Genomic DNA, 21,942 nt, shown 5'->3' with positions numbered 1-21,942 from the left:
TTTTCTCTGTTAACATTAGTTTTTAGGTATAGAAACTGAATAAAGTAATCAAATGTAAAACAACATTGCAAATTGAACTGTATAAATTAAAGATTGTTAAAAAAGAAAATTACAAAAGCTTTTAAATCAAGAGCAGTGAGTGATTTATTAGTTTATATTCAGACTATTTTAGATTGCTTCGGGGGTACCGCAGCGGAGTAACCCAGTACCTTTGTAATTCTTCATAGACATAAACAGAGAGAAGTAGTTCCGGCTACGATGTTCTTCCGCGAGACGCAAGCAGTTGTGTTTGTTAACCGCTAGATCGTCAAAAGTTCCCTACCGCAGCTTTAAGTATTGTGTTTAATTGGACAAATTCACACAAAAAAGGATATACAATTGCCCGTCTTGGTAAGTATCCTACAGCAGACATAGCGGGCTAAACGTAAGCCTACTGTATCAGTGCATTTTCTTGAAGTTAGAGTCTTTCTATTAAGCGAACAGGAAAAACACTTATTATAAGAGCACCCTAGTGATTCAGGACAAGCTAAAACACGGTGTGGAAAATGGATTCATGGTGTACTCGGTTAATATATACATTTTTCTACATTTTGAACACAAACAAAGTTACGGAACTCAGCTCTGATTGGTTGATTTCTTACCGGGAGGGGTCCGTAACTGCAAATGACAATAGGACCACTGGGAGGAGCCTGAGGAGCTAGATTTTTTTCACAGATTATATGTCTCATATTCTACTGTCAGGACATAATGACAGGTCTAACAAATATGTCAAAAAATATATATTTACAAACGTTACCTACTGCAGCTTTAGGAGATAGCTTTGAGAGATATTTACACGCTTTGGATGAGCATATGTACAAATATTCTCACTGCGCATGCAAGCTTGCATCCTTTGCGCTTTAAATGTTTAAACTGAAAAACTATAGTTGATCTCTCTGTCGGTGAAGAGGGATTCACATTTGATAAATGCAGGGAAGTAGTTAGGCTGACAGAGAAGAGTTCAGAATTAGAGACACGCATCTAAACTTTAATTGAGGACAGTAAGAATTTGAGGGATCTAGACAAGGCTTAATCTTGAGTATCTCTAGAGTAGTACTGCATCCTTCATAACTCCAAAAAAGTCTTTAGTTTTAATATACTCATAATAGAAAGATAGTCTGTACCGATTTTCCCGGAAAAACACGACCGACTGGAGGCGTGACGTGTGGGCGGAGCTAAAAAAATCACGAGCACCAGTAGGCTTTTGTGTTGAGAGCGTTTGGAAGCTGTGACATTATCGTAAGGACAAAACCATCATCCAAAACAAACCATGGCTAACAGTCAGATTCAGCCGTTTATTTATGATCCAGAATCAGATCCCGAGGCTGAAACTGAACGAGAGCAGCAGCAGCAACGACTCGCTCCGAGCGGGGCTCGAACCCGGGTCTCCGGCATGGGAGGCGGACGCACTAACAAGGAGGCAGAGATATTTTAAGCAGTTTTACTCACCGCCTGCGGTTCCAACACACGATCGTGACCCTATTTCGTTGGGATTGCATCATCCTTAAGAAATAAACGATATGCAAATCCGCCATCAAACTGGGCCTTGTTTGTAAAACAAGCATCTTCAAAATGCAGGGAACAAACACAAACACTTGCACAACTCCGTTGATGCTCTGTAAAAATAAACTCCGTCCACTGGTCCCTTAATGCTGTTTTTTCTTTGGTAATCTGTGCAGGGTTGTCTTGCCCTGGCAACCAAAAACACACTCCTTTTGTGACATTTCGCAACGCTCTCGCTCTGATCAGTGTGCTCAGCCTCTCAGTGCTCTGCTATACGGAAGCCCGCGCTCTTCCGGCAGACGTGCCCTTAGGACCCATATAAGGAAATTCCGCTCCATCTAATGTCACACAGAGCCATACTGAAAAAAAAAAAAAAAAAAACTTTCCGGCAAACCGGAAGGAGTATTTTTGGAACAGAAATACTCCTTCAAACATACAACTTAATTTTTGAAACTTTGTCCATGTTTAGCATGGGAATCCAACTCTTAAACAGTGTAAAAAACTCAGTAGGCATGAAATAGCATTACACCCCCCCCCCCCCCCTTAATATAGCCAAAATTGTAAATTCTACTTCTTGTTACAAGTATTGAAGAACCATCACTTCTACCACAAAAGACTGCTTTTTAAGTTATCTTCTTGATGTATCCAAATTCCTTAGCATATCCAAAACCTCAGAACAACTTGATGTAACAGAAACTATGGACTCTCTCTTTTCTAGCACTTTAAATACAGTTGCTCCTCTACGCTTAAGGAAGGTTAAGGAAAACAATTTGACACCATGGTATAATGAGCACACTCGCACACTAAAGAGAGCATCCCGAAAAATGGAGCACAGCTGGAGGAAAACATTACTAGAGGTATTTTGTTTTGCTTGGTGGGAAAGTAACCTATCCTATAGAAAAGCATTAAAAAATGCTAGATCCGATTACTTTTCTTCTCTTTTAGAAGAAAACAAACATAACCCCAAGTATTTATTCAATACAGTGGCCAAATTAACAAAAAATAAAGCCTCAAAAAGTGTTGACATTTCCCAACACCACAGCAGTAATGACTTTATGAACTAATTTACTTCTAAAATCAATACTGTTAGAGATACAATTGTAACCATTCAGCCGTCAGCTACAGTATCGCATCAGACAGTGCACTATAGACCCCCTGAGGAACAGTTCCACTCATTCTCTGCTATAGGAGAGGAAGAATTGCATAAACTTGTTAAATCATCTAATCCAACAACATGTATGTTAGACCCTATACCATCTAAGCTCCTAGAAGAGGTGCTTCAAGAAGTCATAGATCCTCTTGTGACTATTATTAATCCCTCATTGTCATTAGGATATGTCCCCAAAACCTTCAAACTGGCTGTTATTAAGCCTTTCATCAAAAAAAAAAAAAAAAAAAAAAAAAAACACAACTAGTTAATTATAGACCGCCATCAGTTCGTAGCAGTGAATGAAGATGTATCATATTGATCACAAGTGCAGTATGGAGTACTTCAAGGCTCAGTACTAGGGCCGCTATTCTTCACGCTTTATATGTTACCCTAAGGAGATATCATCAGGAAAAATGGTGTTAGCTTTCACTGTTATGCTGATAATACTCAGCTCTAGATTTCTTCACAGCCCGGTGAAACACACCAATTTTTTAAAAACTAATGGAATGCATAGTCGATATAAAAAAACTGGATGACGAGTAATTACTTACTGCTAAATTCTGAAAAAAAAAAAGAGGTGTTTATTATAGGACCTAAAAACTCTGCTTGTAATAACCTAGAACACCGTCTAAGACTTGATGGTTGCTCTGTCAATTCTTTGTCAACAGTTAGGAACCTAGGTGTGCTATTTGATCACAATCTTTCCTTAGAAAGCCACGTTTCTAGCATTTGTAAAACTGCATTTTTCCATCTCAAAAATATATCTTAATTACGTGTTATGGTTGCTGGGAGAAAAAGAGACCCAAGAGCAGATTCGCAGTTTGCCAAATTTATTGAACAAAAACAGAGGCAAAAAAAAAATAAACAAACAGGGCATGAAAACTAGGCACAACTAGAGCAAAATAGTTTTAAGGGCAGTAGTGAAACGGATGGTAGCCAAGACACTGACAGAGAAGCTCAAAAAGACAGAAGCATAAGTATTGAAGAAAATCAATGTGAAATTGAGAGACAGGTGTGTGCGAGCTGAAACACTAATTAGGATAAAGTGCAGCTGTGAAGGCAGAGTGAGTGGAATTAACCACTTAAGACATAACACAACAAAAGGTCTGATGATCAAACCAGTGTCCTGACAGGACCCCCCACCCCAGGAATGCCCCCAGGCTTTTCAGGGTGAGGGGCAGATCGATGGTAATCCTCAATAAGAGAACAACATCTCTCCATCTACCCCTCCCAATCAACCAGGTACTGGTATCCCCTGCCACGCCGCCTGGAATCAAGAATCCTCCTAACGGTAAAAGCAGGAGCACCCTCAACTATCGGGGTGGGTTTAGGGGAAGATGATGAAGAGAGAGAACGAATAAAAGGCTTGACACAAGACATGTGAAACACTGGATGCACTCGATGAAAAGGATGCGGTAGCCGAAGACGAACCGCCACCGGACTGAGCACCTTAACTATGGGGTATGGCCCAATGAACCACGGTGCCAACTTCTTGGAGGGCAATTTAAGAGGCAGGTTCTTGGTGGAGAGCCATACCTTTTGCCCACAGATGTATCTGGGTGCCTCAGCAAGACAACAATCCACCAATCTCTTGGTGTGTTCCCTAGTTCTCAGAAATGCTTCCCTGGCCCTCCTCCAGGTTTGCCGGCATCAACTGATAAATGCCTGAATTGAGGGAACCGCAGCTTCGGAACTCTGTGATGGAAACAGAGGGGGTTGATATCCGAGACAGCAAAAAAAAGGAGATAATCCAGTAGACGACACCGGCAATGTATTGTACGCATACTCAACCCACATAAACTGCTGGGACCAGGATGAGGGATCCAACACCTACCTCTGATGCATCAACCTCCACAATAAACCAGTGTTAATTTCGTTGACTAAATATTTTCGTCATTATTTTCGTCACGAATATATTTTTGCGGACGAAACGAAAACTAAAAAAGAAGACATTGATGGAGACTAAAACTATGACTAAATTGATTGACATTATCGTCAACGAATAAAGGACGAGACGAAAATAGACTGTGACGAAAATCAAATCAGCAGACGGGAGAGATGCGAGGAATGAGCAAAAGAACCGTCAAAACGGAACAGGCGAGACTGCATGAGAGAAGAGAACCAATCCGAGCCTGACTTATTGAGACGTGAAGCGAAGGTTTTCAGTTTTTAAATGAGCTCCCGGGAAGTCGGCATTCGAAGAGGTGACGTCTAAAAGAGCGACAAAATGTCCACAGCTCACTTCACGTTTGACGACGAACAAAACAAAACAAAGTGTAAAGCACGCAGAGCGCTCATTCGTGGCAAGAACACAACCAATTTGAAAAGACATTTACAGACGAGCCACCTGGACATTTTCTCAAATGTAATTTCACAACGATATTCTTTTGTTAGATGAGAGCACAATACTAATACGTAATATTATGAAACATACATTTGATTAATACTAATGTTTAGTATATTTTATTATGTTCTACTTGTTGACAATATCACAAATATTTCTATATTAGTCATGTGAAACGTAAATGTTCACATCATATCATTATACATACTAATCTAGCAATATTGTGGTATTTAAAACATACAATATTGCTAGACAAATGAATACCTTATAAAATCTTGTTACTTTTTTTTATCCACCCAACTTATTAAATATTTACTTTAAATTTATGCACTTATTGTTCAGCTCAGCTGTAAGCTTTAAGGTCCTGGACCTAACTTTATTTTTCTTTTATTGATGGTCAATTGGCAGCTAGTTATTGTTATCATGACAGTGTTTGTTGCTGCATAAAAGCTTTTGAATCGAAATAAAGACACAGTTGTGTTGAAATAAAGTTGAATTTGTGTTTTATATATTTTGGTTAAGTTTGTTTCCTATACCAGCTGTAAAAAATGGTCTAGTAAATCTGTTATTGATTTTAGTCTTATTTTAGTCGACTAAAATACCAAGCAATTTTAGTCGACTAAAATAAGACTAAAATTAAAACAATTCAGATGACTAAAACTTGACTAAAACTAAAAAGAATTATAGTCAAAAGACTAAGACTAAAACTAAATTAAAATTTCGTGTCAAAATTAACACTGCAATAAACTGCCGGGAAGGGTCAGTAGTTATTAAAATGGGTCAGGAGTTATTAAAATAGGTGCAGATGAAAACTGCCTCTTAAGTTCATCAAAGGCTGCCTGAGCAGCTAAGGACCAGCAAAACGGTTTCTTTGTGGAGGTTAATGCTGTCAGAGGAGCCACCACCTGGCCAAAATTACGGAAAAACCGCCTGTAGAATTTAATGTAACAGAAATGACTCAAACCAGACAAATTAAAGAGGCGATCAGGAAGTTCCTCAGGAAGTCATAAAACATTCTGTGCCACATGTCCCAAGCAAGATGACCAACCAACTTGTTCACACAACAGCTTTCAACATTAACACCACTAGAACAATTATTTACAATTTCAATTTGAAGAAGATAAATTTGGTGTCAAATTTGTTGTTCGTAATGGAAATGCAACGCTGGACATCACATGAAAACCCATGAGAGTATTACACAAGTTCCGTTGACTTCCCCCACCCAGCAGAACCGGACTGAAATTCCTAAGGGGGAAGGGACTTGTAACCTCTGGTCTCCATAGAACATCCCTATGTCAGAGAATGACAAAGAAACTGTCTTTAGTTCATATATATGGACCAAAATGAACTCCAAAATGACTTCTAAATTAATATCATTCCATCGCTTAACTCCATATTCATTTATATGTACCCCACACTTTTCACTATCATGTTATAATCACTTATTGTGTATGTATTTTAATAACTATGGGATAGCTTAAGGATACATATTTATGTCTAGTATCTATGTAATGGAATCTGCTTGCTTGAGATAGCCCAGACAATCAATGTCAAATGTATCATTTGCATGTTATAGGAATCATGTCCAAAATTAGACCCTGCAAGAGCTGGAAAATTCAGACCACATGCTTGGTAAGATAAACAAATGATTTATGATAGCCCGAGCCAAGACAATATCTGATTGGTCAAGACAACATTTTGAGGTGTGGCCAATAGGCCAGTTTAAATACTTGGGACACCATAAAATCCTGCTTTTAGGAGCTAGCTATGCTTCTGCTATTAGTCATGCCTGCTTTTAGTTCTAGCCTTGCTTTTGCCACTAGTCATGCCTGCTTTGCTTCTTAGCTTTAATTTTTAGCCATGCTGTTTGTCATCACTGTTCTTTGAGTGCGGTTCCAGCATGCTTAAGCCTGCACACCCGCTGCTACTTAGCCACAATGAGAAGAAACACCACCTATAGTCTCGTCAAACTTTATTTCTTTTCTTTTCCGTTTGAGAGTTTCATGTTCTGAGTTACGTTTTGTAACGCCGTCTGACCTCGTCTGCGAGTTCAACTTCAATTAGCGACACAACTCCATCTTCAGCCAACGCCCAAACACGGGTTTCCCAAGACGTCACTTTAACGACTACTGAACTTCCAGCCAATCAGCGACATCGGACAACAAAAGGGACTCCTATTTCACAGGAGACGCAAGTAACCTCCAGACTGTGACCTTTACTGGTGTATCTAATGTAATTTTAACCTCATTGAGGAACTAGGTACGTGATTGATGGTTTTTCATGTCTATGCAATTTAACGTATTGCTGTAAACTTGGGATTCCATATTTCCATTCCCTTAAACTCATCTTTCCCTAACTTTCGATCTTCCTGCAACTTGTGTGAATGTGTGAGTGCATGTGTTTATGTGTTAGATTAGTTTATATGTTTATCTAATAAAGCCTTATTCATATTGAAAAGAGAAGTATCTTGTGTTTTGTGCTTACAAGTTAAGGTCTTAAACTGCCGATCTTGTTACTGTGCTAATTGATAGTGTTTTCACTATACTTTGGATTTGAATATCCAGCGCAGATTTCATGTTAAACGGCTCGTTCAGTGAATCGCAGGGCATCTCAGTGATCAGCCGTGAAACAGTGATTCTGTTCAAATTCCCTTTAAAATCTTAAATGATTCCCTTTGAGCTAAATTGACCTGTTTCCCTTACATTAACAAATCCAATAAACCTTTTCAGATATTTAAGGTTGCCAGGTATGGGCCAGTCAGAGACGGCCTTTATCTTCGCAGGGTCCATGCAGATCCCCTCCACCGAGATGATGTGGCTCAAGAACGGAACTGACTGGTTGTGGATGGAACACTTCTCCACCTTAGCAAACAGTTCGTTCTCTAGCAACTGCTGCAGCACTCGTCTGACATGCTCAATGTGTACCTGTAGTGAACGAGAAAAAATCAGGATGTCATCCAGATACACAAAGACAATATTTTTGATCATGTCTTTCAGCACGTCATTGACGAGTGCCTGGAAGACAGCTGGGGCATTAGTGAAACCGAAGGGAAGGACCCTGTACTCAAAATGCCCCGTGGGCATATTAAAAGCCGTCTTCCATTCACCCCCCTCTCTGATCCGAACCAGAATAACACCGGCCGCCAGAGACTCAGACAGATACCTCTCCATTGCCGCTCTTTCAGGACCGGACAAGAAGAACAGTCTCCCCCTAGGAGGAGAAGTGCCAGGGAGAAGATTGATGGCACAATCATAGGGAGGGTGTGGATGCGGCCCGGGAATTACTGAAAACTGGCCGCAAATCATGGTAGACCTCAGGAACACTGGAGAGATCAATCAGCTCCTCCTGCAACACAGGAAAAGAACAGACCGAAGACAAGGCAGACACAAGACAATGGGCATGACAATAGTGACTCCATGATAGGATGGTGCTTTCAGACCAATTAATGTGTGGATTGTGAGTGGTTAACCAGGAATGACCTAAGACCACCGGAGTGAGGGGTGAGCGGGTGATAAAAAATACTAACTGTGGCCTGAGAAATGGTGGTAAGTTCGCGGCCATCTAAAGCATGAGCAGTAAGGACAGGAGAGAGAGATTGAAAATCAATGCCCTTCTTTAAAGCCCAAGAAAAATCTATAAAATTCCCCTCAGCTCCTGAATCGATGAGAGCAGAGAGTTGATGAACTGCACCTTCATAAGTGACTGAGACTGGAAGTGTGAACCAGTAGACGGGGTGGTGGAAGAAGCGCTCGCCAGTAACCCCTTGCTTACTAGCGAGCGTTGGCTTTTGCCGGACAGGAAGAAGCAAAATGTCCATGACGGCCGCAGTAGAGGCATAATCCTTTGGAAAGCCATTTCTGTTTCTCCTCTGCAGATAACCGCTACCTGCCTAACTGCATAGGTTCCGGAGCAGATGAGGGAATGGGAGCATCGGACCCCGAAAAGGCAGACACAGGGTTTACAAAAGGCAAGAATGTAGAAGCCCGAGCTCTCCGACCAAGATCCTGTCGACTATCCAAACGGATAACCAGGTCAACAAGTTCATCTAGATGTTCAGGAAGATCGTGAGCATACATCTCATCTCATCTTCCAGGCCTACCGTGAACCTGGCTGCCAGTGCTGCATCATTCCACTTACTAGACGCAGCAAGAGTGCAAAACTCGATAGCGAAGTCCTCCGCCGAACGCCTCCCGTGATGAAGTGCTGGCAACAGCCGCGATGCCTCTTTACGGAGTGTTGAGTGGTCAAATATCTTGACAAACTCCACTTTAAAGCGGGCAAACTCCATACAACAGGCTGCCTTAGCAGCCCATACAGCAGTGGCCCATTCCGGAGCCCAACCAGTAAGAAGGGAGATGACAAACGCCACCTTGGCTGAATCTGAGGCATAAGTGAGGGGTTGCAGAGAGAAAATCACCTCACATTGGATAATAAATGATCAACATTCCGTAGGCTCACCGGAGTAATTGGGAGGAATGTTGATGAGTGGTTCAGGGGAGACTGAAGAACGTCCGGTGGCTGTTGACAGTAGGTTACGTTCAGTCTCCATCCGGCGAACGGTTTCAGTTAGCTCAGAGACTTGACTGGCTAATGTGTCCATGGCATTATGAGCAGCCACCATCTTCCCCTGATGCTGTCTGAGCAGAACACCTTGCGCTTCCAAAGCAGAGCAAAACTGCGATTGATCTGCTGGATCCATCATGGTCAGTGTGTACTTTTAGTGTTGCTGGGAGAAAAAGGGACCCAAGAGCAGATTCGCAGTTTGCCAACTGCAAACAGAGGCAATAGGCCAAAACAAAGGCAATAGTCCAAAACAAAGGCAATAGTCCAAAACAGACGCTGACAATCAGCAACCAGGTAAGGAATCCAAAACTGAACTGTGTACGGGAAATGGGTACACCAAAAAGAAAAAAAAAAGAAAAAAAAAAACAAGATTAAATAAACAAACAGGGCATGAAAACTAGGCACAACTAGAGCAAAATAGTTTTAAGGGCAGTAGTGAAGTAGCCAAGACACACTGACAGAGAAGCAAAGAAATAGAGAAGCATAAGTATTGAAGAAAATCAATGTGAACTTGAGAGACAGGTGTGTGTGAGCTGGAACACTAATTAGGATAAGGTGCAGCTGTGAAGGCAGAGTAAGTGGAATTAACCACTTAAGACAGAACACAACAGAAGGCCCGATGATCAAACCAGTGTCCTGACATTACGGCCTACGCTCTCAATGTCAAATGCAGAAATGTTAATCCATGCATTTATGACCTCAAGGTTAGATTATTGTAATGCTTTATTGGGTGGTTGTTCTGCAGGCTTAGTAAACAAACTACAGCTAGTCCAAAATGCAGCAGCAAGAGTTCTTACTAGAACCAGGAAGTATGACCATATTAGCCCGGTCCTGTCAACACTGCACTGGCTCCCTATCAAACATTGCATATATTTTAAAATATTGCTTATTACTTATAAAGCCCTGAATGGTTTAGCACCTCAGTATTTGAATTAGCTCCTTTTACATTATAATCATCTATGTCCGCTACATTCTCAAAACTCAGGCAATTTGATAATTCCTAGAATATCAGAATCCACTGCAGGTGGCAGATCCTTTTCCTATATGGCGCCTAATGTCATGATTCTGCCTTCATGTCCTGACTTTTCTCTAGTCTTGAGGCAGGATCATGACAGACCCCTGTTTTGTGTACAAGCATGGCCTTGTCTTTGGGCCATGTGCTTGTGTTGTCTCGTTCCCTTGCCCCGCCCTCCTTGTTATCCGAGTCTTGTCGTTATTGCCGTATCTGTGCCACCTGTTGTGTCTTAATTAGTTCTCCTACTTAGATCCCCTAGTGTGCTCTGTCTTTTGTCGGTTCATTGTTTCTACAGATGTGTCTCCTTAGATGTGTTTCTACTTGTCAGCCTCGTGAGAGAGTGTATCCATGTCACCCCTTTGAGAAGTCCTTGTATATCCGTGAGTGTTTATTTGTAGTTAGTGTTCTAGTGTTTTGAGTCTTTGTTTATCGTGTCTACATAGTCCTGTTAAGTTATTTTGAATCTGCCCTAGTCCTTGTTTTCCCCCTCGTGGGTTTTGTTTTCCCCTTTTTGTGTTTAATAAACCCTTTGTGTTGTGATTCCTGTCTGCATTTGAGTTCCTCCTTGCCAAACCGTGACAGCCTAAACTCTGGAATAACCTACCTAACATTGTTCGGGAGGCAGAAACACTCTTGCAGTTTAAATCTAGATTAAAGATCTCTTTAACCTGGCTTACATATAACATAATAATATGCTTTTAATATCCAAATCCATTAAAGGATTTTTAGGCTGCATTAATTAGGTAAAACAGAACCGGGAACACTTCACATGACACCCTATGTTCTTGCTACATCATTAGAAGAATGGCATCTACGCTAATATTTGTCTGTTTCAGTCTTATTCCGAGGTCACCGTAGCCACAAGATCCAGTCTGTATCCAGATCAGATTGTCACTGCAGTCACCCGGATCCAGTACGTATCCAGACCACATGGTGGATCAGCACCTAGAAAGGACCTATACATCCCTGAAAGACAGCGGAGACCAGAACAACTAGAGCCCCAGATACAGATCCCCTGTAAAGACCTTGTCTCAGAGGACCACCAGGACAAGACAACAGGAAACAGATGATTCATCTGCACAATCTGACTTTGCTGCAGCCAAGAATTGAATTACTGGTTTTGTCTGGTCAGAGGAGAACTGGCCCCCCAACTGAGCCTGGTTTTTCCCAAGGTTTTTTTTCTCCATTCTGTAACCAATGGAGTTTCAGTTCCTTGCCGCTGTCGCCTCTGGCTTGCTTAGTTGGGGTCACTTCATGTACAGCAATATCGTTGACTTGATTGCAAATGAATGCACAGACACTATTTAACTGAACAGAGATGACATCACTGAATTCAATGATGAACTGCCTTTTTCATTTTGCATTATTGACACACTGTTTTCCAAATGAATGTTGTTCAGTTGCTTTGACACAATGTATTTTGTTTAAAGTGCTATATAAATAAAGGTGACTTGAGTTGACTTGACTTGACAAAGTAACTTTACAGAAAATTGTTTCTACAATATTTAGTGGTGACCGTCAGTTTGTACGCATATGACAGGATTTTTAGAAAAATTAATAAAAGACGTATTGAGCCAGATAATGAACATTATTAATATTATAAATGATCAATAATTATTACATGATGCAGTCACACCTTTAGCAATATTTGTTAGTTCTGTTGTTGATTCAGGCTTAGCATCATCTGAGGTCCTCTGAGGGTCAGCATCATCCCTTCTCAGGTGTTCTGGATCCAGACTGGAGATTGTGTAAATCCTAGTGGCAAAACAAAGAAAAAAATAGAGATATAATTTGCATAGCTGCTGATCCAACAAAGTAAAATGAATTAGATTAACCCAAGCTAAAGAATAAAAATGCGCATTTGATCAGATGCAACTGCACTCACAATTTAAGATACATTATTCAAATGCTTGGCGAAAGCGATGCATTTTTAATCTAGATTTAAACAGAGAGAGTGTGTCTGAAACCCGAACATTATTAGGAAGGCTATTCTAGAGTTTAAGAGCCAAATGTGAAACAGCCTTTAGTGGATTTTGCTATCCTAGGAACTATCAAAACTCCAGCGTTTTGTGACCTTAGGGAGCGTGATGGATTGTAGCATGGTAGAAGGCTAGTTAGGTATGTAGGAGTTAAACCATTTAGTGCCTTATATGTAAGTAATGATTATTTGTAATTGATCCGGAACTTAATAGGTAGCCAGTGCAGAGACTGTAAAATTGGGGTAATATGATCATATTTTCTTGACCTCGTAAGGACTCTAGCTGCTGCATTTTGGACTACCTGTAGCTTGTATATTGAAGAAGCAGGACAACCACCTAGAAGTGCATTACAATAGTCCAGTATAGAGATCATAAATGCATGAACTAGCTTTTCTGCATCAGAAACAGACATGTTTCGTAGCTTGGCAATGTTTCTAAGATAGAAGAATGCATACATATCATTTTCAAAAGACAAGTTGCTGTCTAATATAACACCCATATTTTTGACTGTAGAGGATGTAACAATACATCCGTCTAGTTGCACATTGTAATCTACAATATTCTGGGTAGTGTTTTTTGGTCCAATAATTAATATATCTGTCTTATCCAAATTTAATTGGAGAAAATTATTGGTCATCCAATCTTTTACATTTTTAACACACTCTGTTAGCTTAGATAATTTTGAAGTTTCATCTGGTATCGTTGAGAAACAGTATATAGCTGAGTATCATCAGCATAACAGAGGAAGCTAATTCCGTATCTTCTAATGATATTACCAAGGGGCAATATGTATATTGAACATAAAAGGGGATCTAGGGCGGGTCCTTGTGGCACTCCATATTTTACTGATGATAAATAAGATGACTCCCCATTTAAGTAAACAAAATAGTAGCGATCGGACAGGTAGGATCTAAACCAGGGTTTCTGCAGGGTTTAATCAGTCAAATTTAAGACATTTTAAGACCTTTTTATGACTATTAGGATTTGAATTTATGACCTACACAAATTATGATAAATAACTTTCTAATATAATCTAAATAATTCCTTTCAAAAGTCTTTTTTTATTATTGGCTTTCATTGAAAGTAACAAGTTTTATTATTTAAAGAGTTATTCTATTATTTCTTAAGATTAAGAAACTGAAGCATTCGCCTTATTTTTCTTGAGTATCAAGAACTCAGGAACACTTAACAATTGTAACATTGTAAATTAACAATTATTTTATGGCATTACTTTCCAAAATAACAAGTGTTTTGTTGGTGTTTGGTAACAGTATTCAACACTCACAGCCAGGACCGTAGCTGGGGTCAGCGGTGCCCGGGTGAAGGTTGTACAAGTGGGCACTGTTTGAAATTGTTTAATTTGTACGTTCGTTCATTTTTATTTATTTTTGCTATTTACACACTCTTTAAGTTTTTTTTTCAAGTTTGTAGGTGTCCAGGTACAGAAACCTAATAATTAAATGTAAAATAGCACTGGATAGTCTTCAATGTAAAAATAAAATATACAATCAAACCTACATTTATTCAGGCACCTTCAACTTTTCTCACATTATTACAGTTTATTTGCTATTGCTTCTAAAATGGTTATAAAATATGACAAGAATTTAGAGTTAAACTGTCAGAACAAATTCGTCTTGATAATGTCATAACTTTGATAGAAAGTACATAATGGATTACAATCAACCAAAACTACAGACAACTGTTATTATGACAATATTTACACAACTATCAATACTTTGTTGACCAATTACCAAGCGATGCTTATTTTTGTTCAGACTGTGGTGTGAAAAGGTTGCATTAGCAATTCAGAAAAACAAAACACATAAGCAATGCATGGTGCTTTATAAGGTGCTGAATAATTTTTGGTCCCAATTTTTTATAGATAGATAGATAGATAGATAGATAGATAGATAGATAGATAGATAGATAGATAGATAGATAGATAGATAGATAGATAGATAGATAGATAGATAGATAAAACATTTATCTCTATCTATTTCACTAGCAGTTCACTGTATGAAGATTCTTTGCGTTTAATATATAACAATTTGCTTATACTCACTTACACAAATGTATTAGTGTTCTGTACCTACTCGTAAAATATGTATATATCAAAAATTATATCTGGAGTCTGGATCATTTTTGGTTTGACTGTGCATAAATTCTTGTTAAAACTACAAAGTAATGCAGTCAAGAGCAGTGAGTGATTTTTCTTTCTATTCTTGGCTTAACATTACAGCAGCCAGTAGCTAAATTAGGCGCGGTCACTTTAAGAGACGATGAAAGCGTTTTTTCCCTCAACTGTTTACTTTCACTTAAGAAATAAAGGTTTTAAAAAATAAACGTTTTTTCGAGCATACTTTCCAAGGCGGGTATTTTGACATATGCATTTGTCGGCACAAGAGCAAAAAGAAGCAAATTCGGTGTAAGTTACAAGCGTTTTGAGATGCCTTTCTCTGCATGAGCCCTGAACACCTCAACACCGTGCTACTGAATTGGGCTCCTTCACGTCCTTTTGTTTGTTCAAAACTGCGATTAGTATTTGTTCGTTCATGTGCAAGAGGGACTGACAGTGATATGCGGCTCTCTCCGCACCAAACACAGAGCGTGCGAGTAACCAGCTACTCGGTTCAGCTTTTCCGCATTTTGTGTTTGGATGCTTGATACCGATTGTTAGCGATGGGCTTGAGCCAGCTACTAAATGCACCTTCGAGCCATAGATTGTTAAAGGTACATTTTCCCATTGTGATAGCCAGGATGATTTCAATTAGGCTAAGCAGTGACTCAGTATGACACAGTATGTTTGGAGTTTGCGCGGGTTTCTGTGAAAGTCCTTCTGACAAGTCTGTATGCTACCGCATGGACCTTGTAGTTCTGGAGCTCTGTGATACCAGTGTGATACCACCCAGATTCCTCATACAGAACTACAAAAGGTGAAACAAATGAATGCCATTGCTGCTGCGAGCACATTTTGATGGAAGAACAAATTAATGGACTAGCATATCAATTTAAGATGTGGCTAAATGTTTTTTATGACCTTGTATGGAAAATCCGGACGTTTTTATGACCTTTTATGGCCTTAAATTCTTATTGTTAAATTTATGACATTTTATGGACCCGCGGAAACCCTGTAAACCATCTTAGAGCCTGCCCTTGAATACCTGTATAATTTTGTAATCGATCTATGAGCATGTCATGATCTATGGTGTCGAACGCAGCACTTAGATCAAGTAAAACTATAAATGAGATGTAGCCTTGATATGACGCAAGAAGCAGGTCATTTGTAATTTTAACAAGTGCAGTTTCTATGCTATGGTGGGGCCTGAAAGCTGACTGAAATTCTTCATACAGATCATTTTTGTGCAGGAAGGTGCTCAATTGAGCAGACACAACTTTTTCTAAAATTTTAGACATAAATGGAAGATTTGAAATAGGCCTATAATTTGCCAGTTCACTATAGGATGTAGTTTTGGTTTCTTAATAAGAGGCCTAATAACCGCCAGTAAGATTGTTATTTATGCCGGGGCTAATGATGATCAACTTCACCAGCCAGTTGAAAATAATATTAAAGTGGTGTGTGAACTTGCAAGCACGATGTCAGACACTTTAATATGCTCTGGCCCCCTCTCTGCTTACCATGGTGATGAGATGCATAGCAGATTGTCATTACTCAATAGCTGGAGTGGTGGTGCCCGCAGAATAACATAGGTTTCATGAACAATTGGACGAACTTTTGGGGCAGACCTGACCTGTTGAAAAGAGATGGTCTTCATCCCTCCTGGGAAGGTGCTGCTCTTCTCTCTAGAAATATGGCACATAGTCTTAGAGTTTGTACTTGACTAACTGGGGCCCAGGTCAGGAAGCAGACAGACTGGGTAAAGTGACCATCTGCTAGCCGCCTCACGTCACAGTCTGTTAATTCTCAGCACATAGAGACTCTTTCACCTAGATAACACACTATAGAGACACTGTCTGTTCCCTGAACTAGAAAATACAAAAAAAAAAAAAAAAAAACGTCCAATCCAATTTAAGAGTGACAATTTAATTCAGGTTCAACAAATAAAAAACAGATAAACAAATTATAAAGCTTGGCTTATTGAATCAGGTCCCTTTCTATGAAAGCACTTTTTGTAAATAATATGATCACTGATCATAATCTAGATGTGCTCTGTTTTACAGAAACCTGGCTAAAACCTGATGATTACATTATTTTAAATGAGTCTACCCCCCAAGATTACTGTTATAAACATGAGCCACATCCAAAAGGTAAATGGGATGATATTTCTTCAATTTATAACAATGTTTTCAGGATTTCTCAGAGGGTGGGCTTCAAGTATAACTCGTTTGAAGTAATGGTGCTTCATATAACATTATCGAGAGAAACAAATGTTAATGATAAATTCCATGTGATGTTTGTAGTGGATACTGTATATAGGCAATCAGGGGACCATAAAGACTTTATTAAAGACTTTGCTAATTATACATCCGAGTTAGCGCTGGCTGCAGATAAAGTTTTAATTGTTGGTTTTAACTAACGGAATGCATAGTCGATATAAAAAACTGGATGACGAGTAATTTATGCTAAATTCTAAATTTGTTTATAGCATTTGTAAAAATGCATTTTTACATTTTCCATTTCATCTAAATTATGGCTTATGCTCTCAGTGTCAAATGCAGAAATGTTAATCCATGTGTTTATGACCTCAAGGTTTGATTATTGTAATGATTTATTGGTAGGTTATTCTGCATGCTTAATAAACAAACTCCAGCTAGTCCAAAACACAGCAGCTATAGTTCTTACTTGAACCAGGAAGTATGACCATATTAGCCCGGTTCTGTCAACACTGCACTGGCTCCCTATCAAACATCATATAGATTTTAAAATCTTACACCTCAGTATTTGAACGAGCTCTTGTAACATCATAGTCCTACACATCTGCTGAGTTCTCAAAACTCAGGCAATTTGATAATACCTAGAATATTAAAATCAACTGAGGGTGGCAGATCCTTTTCATATTTAGCACCTAAACTCTAGAAATAACCTTCCTAACATTGTTCGGGAGGCAGACACGCTCTTGCAGTTTAAATCTAGATTAAAGACCCATCTTTTTAACTTGGCTTACACATAAAACACTAATACGTTTCTAATATCCAAATCCAAAGGATTTTTAGGCTGCATTAATTAGGTGAACTGGGTGTCAGGAGAAATGGGCAGGATTCAAATGCGGGTTTACACAAGGCTTTATTTAAAGCAGAGGAGTCAGAGCAGATGAGTCACGTTCACTGGATTACTCGTAGTGACTGGATGAATAGTCGAAGCATCTGAAACACGGCCGATGAGTAACACTCCACGGCAATTCGTATGACCGCTGAGACCGGAGTGATGAGGACAGGAATCTTCCAAGAGCTCTGCGCTTTGAAAGAACAGGGGGCAGAGAGATCAGCTAAACACACTGGAGCCTGAGGACAAGACACGACAAAGGTGAGTGCTAAGAACAGCTAGAAGATCCGAGCTATTGAAACGAGTAACAACAGTCTGACAATAGGCAGAGAAACACAGGGAATGATAAAGGTGTAAAATTAGAAGAACATAGAAAACAGGTGGCGAGCAATTAAGGTTCACAACACAGAAACAAGGAGGGCGAGGAAAACTTAAACAGGTAGACACGGTGAGCTGACAAGTGATAAAACACACACCAAAAAAGGCAGGTGATTAGCCCCGAGACCCGACACTGGGAACACTTCCCATAAAGCCCCATGTACTTGCTACATCATTAGAAGAATGGCATCTACGCCAATATTACTCCGTTTCTCTCTTATTCCGAGGTCACCGTAGCCACCAGATCTAGTCTGATCAGAGGGTCACTGCAGTCACCCGAATCCAGTACGTATCCAGACCAGATGGTGGATCACCACCTAGAGGACCTCTACAGTCCTGAAAGACAGCGAAGAACAGGACAATTAGAACCACAGAGACAGATCACCTGTAATGACCTTGTCTCAGATAACCACCGGGACAAGACTAAAGGAAACAGATGATTCTTCTGCACTGTCTAATTTTGCTGCAGCCTGGAATTGAACTGCTGGTTTTGTCTAGTCAGAGGAGAACTGATCCCCCCGACTGAGCTTGGTTTCTCCCAAGGTTCTGTCACCAATGGAGTTTTGGATCCTTGCTGCTGTCTCCTCTTACTTGCTTTGTTGGGGACCCTTCATTTACAGTGATATCATTGAGTTGATTGCAAATTATTGCAAAGATACTAACCAAACTGAACTGAGATGATGACATTGCAGATTTTAACGAAGAACTGTTTATAACTGTCATTTTACATTATTGACACTCTGTTTTCCTAATTAATGTTGTTCAGTTGCTTTGACACAATCTTTTTTGTTTTGTTTAAGTGCTATATAAATAAAGGTGACTTGACTTGATGACTTGAGTGCTCATATTCCAGCATACATCATTTGCATTGAACAAATGGAGTGCATGGTTTGTCCAAGATTTTTTATCAATGCTGTTATTGTAATGTCTGGGAAGCCAGAATGTGCATGCATAAACAGAAAAATATATTAAAGCTGCGGTAGCCAACTTTTGACGCTCTAGCGGTTAATAAACAGAACTCCTTGTGTCTTGCGGAAGAACATCGTAGCCGGAACTACTTCTCTCTGTTTATGTCTATGAAGAATCACAAAGGTAATGGGTTACTCCGCTGCGGTACCCCCTGAAGCAATCAAAAATAGTCTGAAAATAAACACTTATTGTAGGTACACCCTAGTGATTCAGGACAAGCTAAAAACACGGTTTGGAAAATGGATTCATGGTGTACTCGCTTATTATATACATTTTTCTACATTTTGAACACAAACAAAGTTACGGACCACAGCTCTGATTGGTTATTTCTTACCGGGAGCGGATGACTTTCTGCATATGGCAATAGGACCACTGGGAGGAGCCAGAGGAGCTTGATTTTTTCACAGATTATCTGTCTCATATTCTACTGTCAGGACATAATGACAGGTTTAACAAATATGTAAAAATATATTTTTTTTTATAAAAGTCACCTACTGCAGCTTTAACTCAACCCCGTTTTACATGTTATTTATAGCAAACCATATTACAGATGCTTTGTTAGATTTACGTTGCACAACGGTCCCAGTGCGTGGTGAACTGTGTGTGGAGATCCGAACATTTCCATCCCTAGTGTTTATCAGGATCGTGGTTAAACTAGCACTAAATAGGAAAAGTCTGAAACAAGATGATATGAAAAGCCAAATAACCCAAGACCTTAACATTTACAAGTGAAATAAAAAATAAATAATAAATAAAATAAAATAAAATAAAATAAAATAAAATAAAATAAAATAAATAAAATATATTTTTTTTTTACGGGTAGTGTCTTTTCTTAACAACTATACTTTTCAAAATTCACAACATTTCTTGCAAAGTCAGCACAACTGCTCAGTCAGAACCCGTGTTGGATCCTGGAAGAGGCGATATACAGTAGGCAAGGACAGCATCACTCCCTGGGGCAGCGTTCACTCACAATCATGCACTTTACTTCCTATGGCTCATCTGAGACAGTTTCATGGCATTGTGCACACTCTCTGTTCTGCCCGATGTGCCCCTTTCTCATAAAAATAAAATGTGACCTATAGCTGGTAACTCTTTTTTTTGTGCCTCATTCTGATATACTTCACTTACTCTCATTTATGTTAGTATCTGTCTATCTGCCCACAGAATTACTGCAAAAAAATAAAAATAAAATATATATAATATAATAATATATATACAATCTGTTTAGAGATAAACTGCGTCCTCTAGGGGTCGCTATGGGGAGCAACTCGTCGTGAACCATGTCTGAAGCATAAATTAAAAAATCATAAACAAGTTGGGCAGCGACAGCCCCTGACATCACTGCTGGTGTGACTATAGATAAATAGGCGCCGGGAGAAAACATTCTCTTCTTCATCTTCACTGACTGTTCTGTTTGAAGTGTGCATCTGAACATGGTAAGAGCTATCTTGCTCTATCAATCCTGGCGACTACTAGCAAAGTGTTTAGACAGTGTGTGCATCTGTGTCATCGTTATTTGACACATGATGACACATATCATTTTTGAGTTGTTTGTTTGGGTGGAGAGCACACACACAATGTCCTTGAGGGAGCAATGCATGCATTGTGAGCATTTTTCAATGAAAAAGCTCCACTCTCGTTTGTCTCTCTTTTTGGGGAAAGATGGGCAGCCATTTGCTTCCTGCGGTTCAGGACCCACAGCTGCTGAGGCAAGGAGGAGAATGAGCTCATGGGGATCACAGGTGGATCTAGTTGAGGATTTTAGAGAGTTCCAATACAGAGGCTAGTGCTCTGCTGGGTTCGGCTCAGGAAAAGCAGGAGATGTCTGAGGCTGGCGAAGAAGCTGAGGCTGAGTCTTCTCAATCCTCCTGCCCTGTGTATGTATAGCTGTTGAAGGTTATGGATCATGCCACGGCAAAATTGAACTTGCCATGGAAGCGTGCTAGCAAGGTGACGCCGCGAGGTCATCTCGACAAGTGTTATCTTTCTGACCATAGCCCTTCAGCTCATTTGAGCCTTCCATATCTCTATACAGAGATAGAAAAGGAATGGAAGAGGCCATTTTCTTCTCGCATTCATCAGTTTCAGAATACAAGTTATGCCAACATAGAGGCAATGTGCGAAACAAGCTATGAGAGGATGCCCCTGTAGAAGAGACGCTGGCTAGCTATCTCTCTGTGGGGGAGACGTCTTCTCTTAAATCTCCCTCCTTGCCATCTAACCCCCTTCAGGATACATCTCATTTAAATGGCAAGGCATACGCAGCAGCAGGTCAGGCTGTGGCTTCATTGCACATGATGGTGGTGCTTCAAGAGTATCAGGCTGATCTGCTGAAAGACCTGGATAAAGGCGAGGGCCACACTGTGGTAAGTTTGCACGCTAGTGCTCTGCGTTCTTTCTCAAATCCTATATGTTGAGGGCTTCGCATGGTTGCTTTTTGCCCTTTCTTGAGTTAGTAAAAAACCCTGTTCATCTTGGGCACCACTCCACCTATGTAACATCGGATATCTATCTAAACAGTGTGTTGCAACTGCAATCTGTTGAGATAGTTCCTTCAGCAAGCTTATTAAGCTCAAGGCTGTCGCCTGCCAACGTTATGGTTTCTTGAATGTATGCTTCAGACAGGGGTCACAACGAGGTGTTCCCCATAGCGACCTCCAGATGACGCAGTGTCTCGTTCCCTACTCAGGGAACCATGGTTAAATTCGTAACCTGAGACGTGTTTTTTTTTTTGTTTTTTTTTCATGGGGGGTTTGCTTAACATTCAAGGGTGTTGGG

The sequence above is a fragment of the Carassius auratus genome, chromosome 14 (assembly GCF_003368295.1).
Source record: "Carassius auratus strain Wakin chromosome 14, ASM336829v1, whole genome shotgun sequence".
Classification (NCBI taxonomy): domain Eukaryota; kingdom Metazoa; phylum Chordata; class Actinopteri; order Cypriniformes; family Cyprinidae; genus Carassius; species Carassius auratus.
This window is presented reverse-complemented; position numbering follows the sequence as displayed.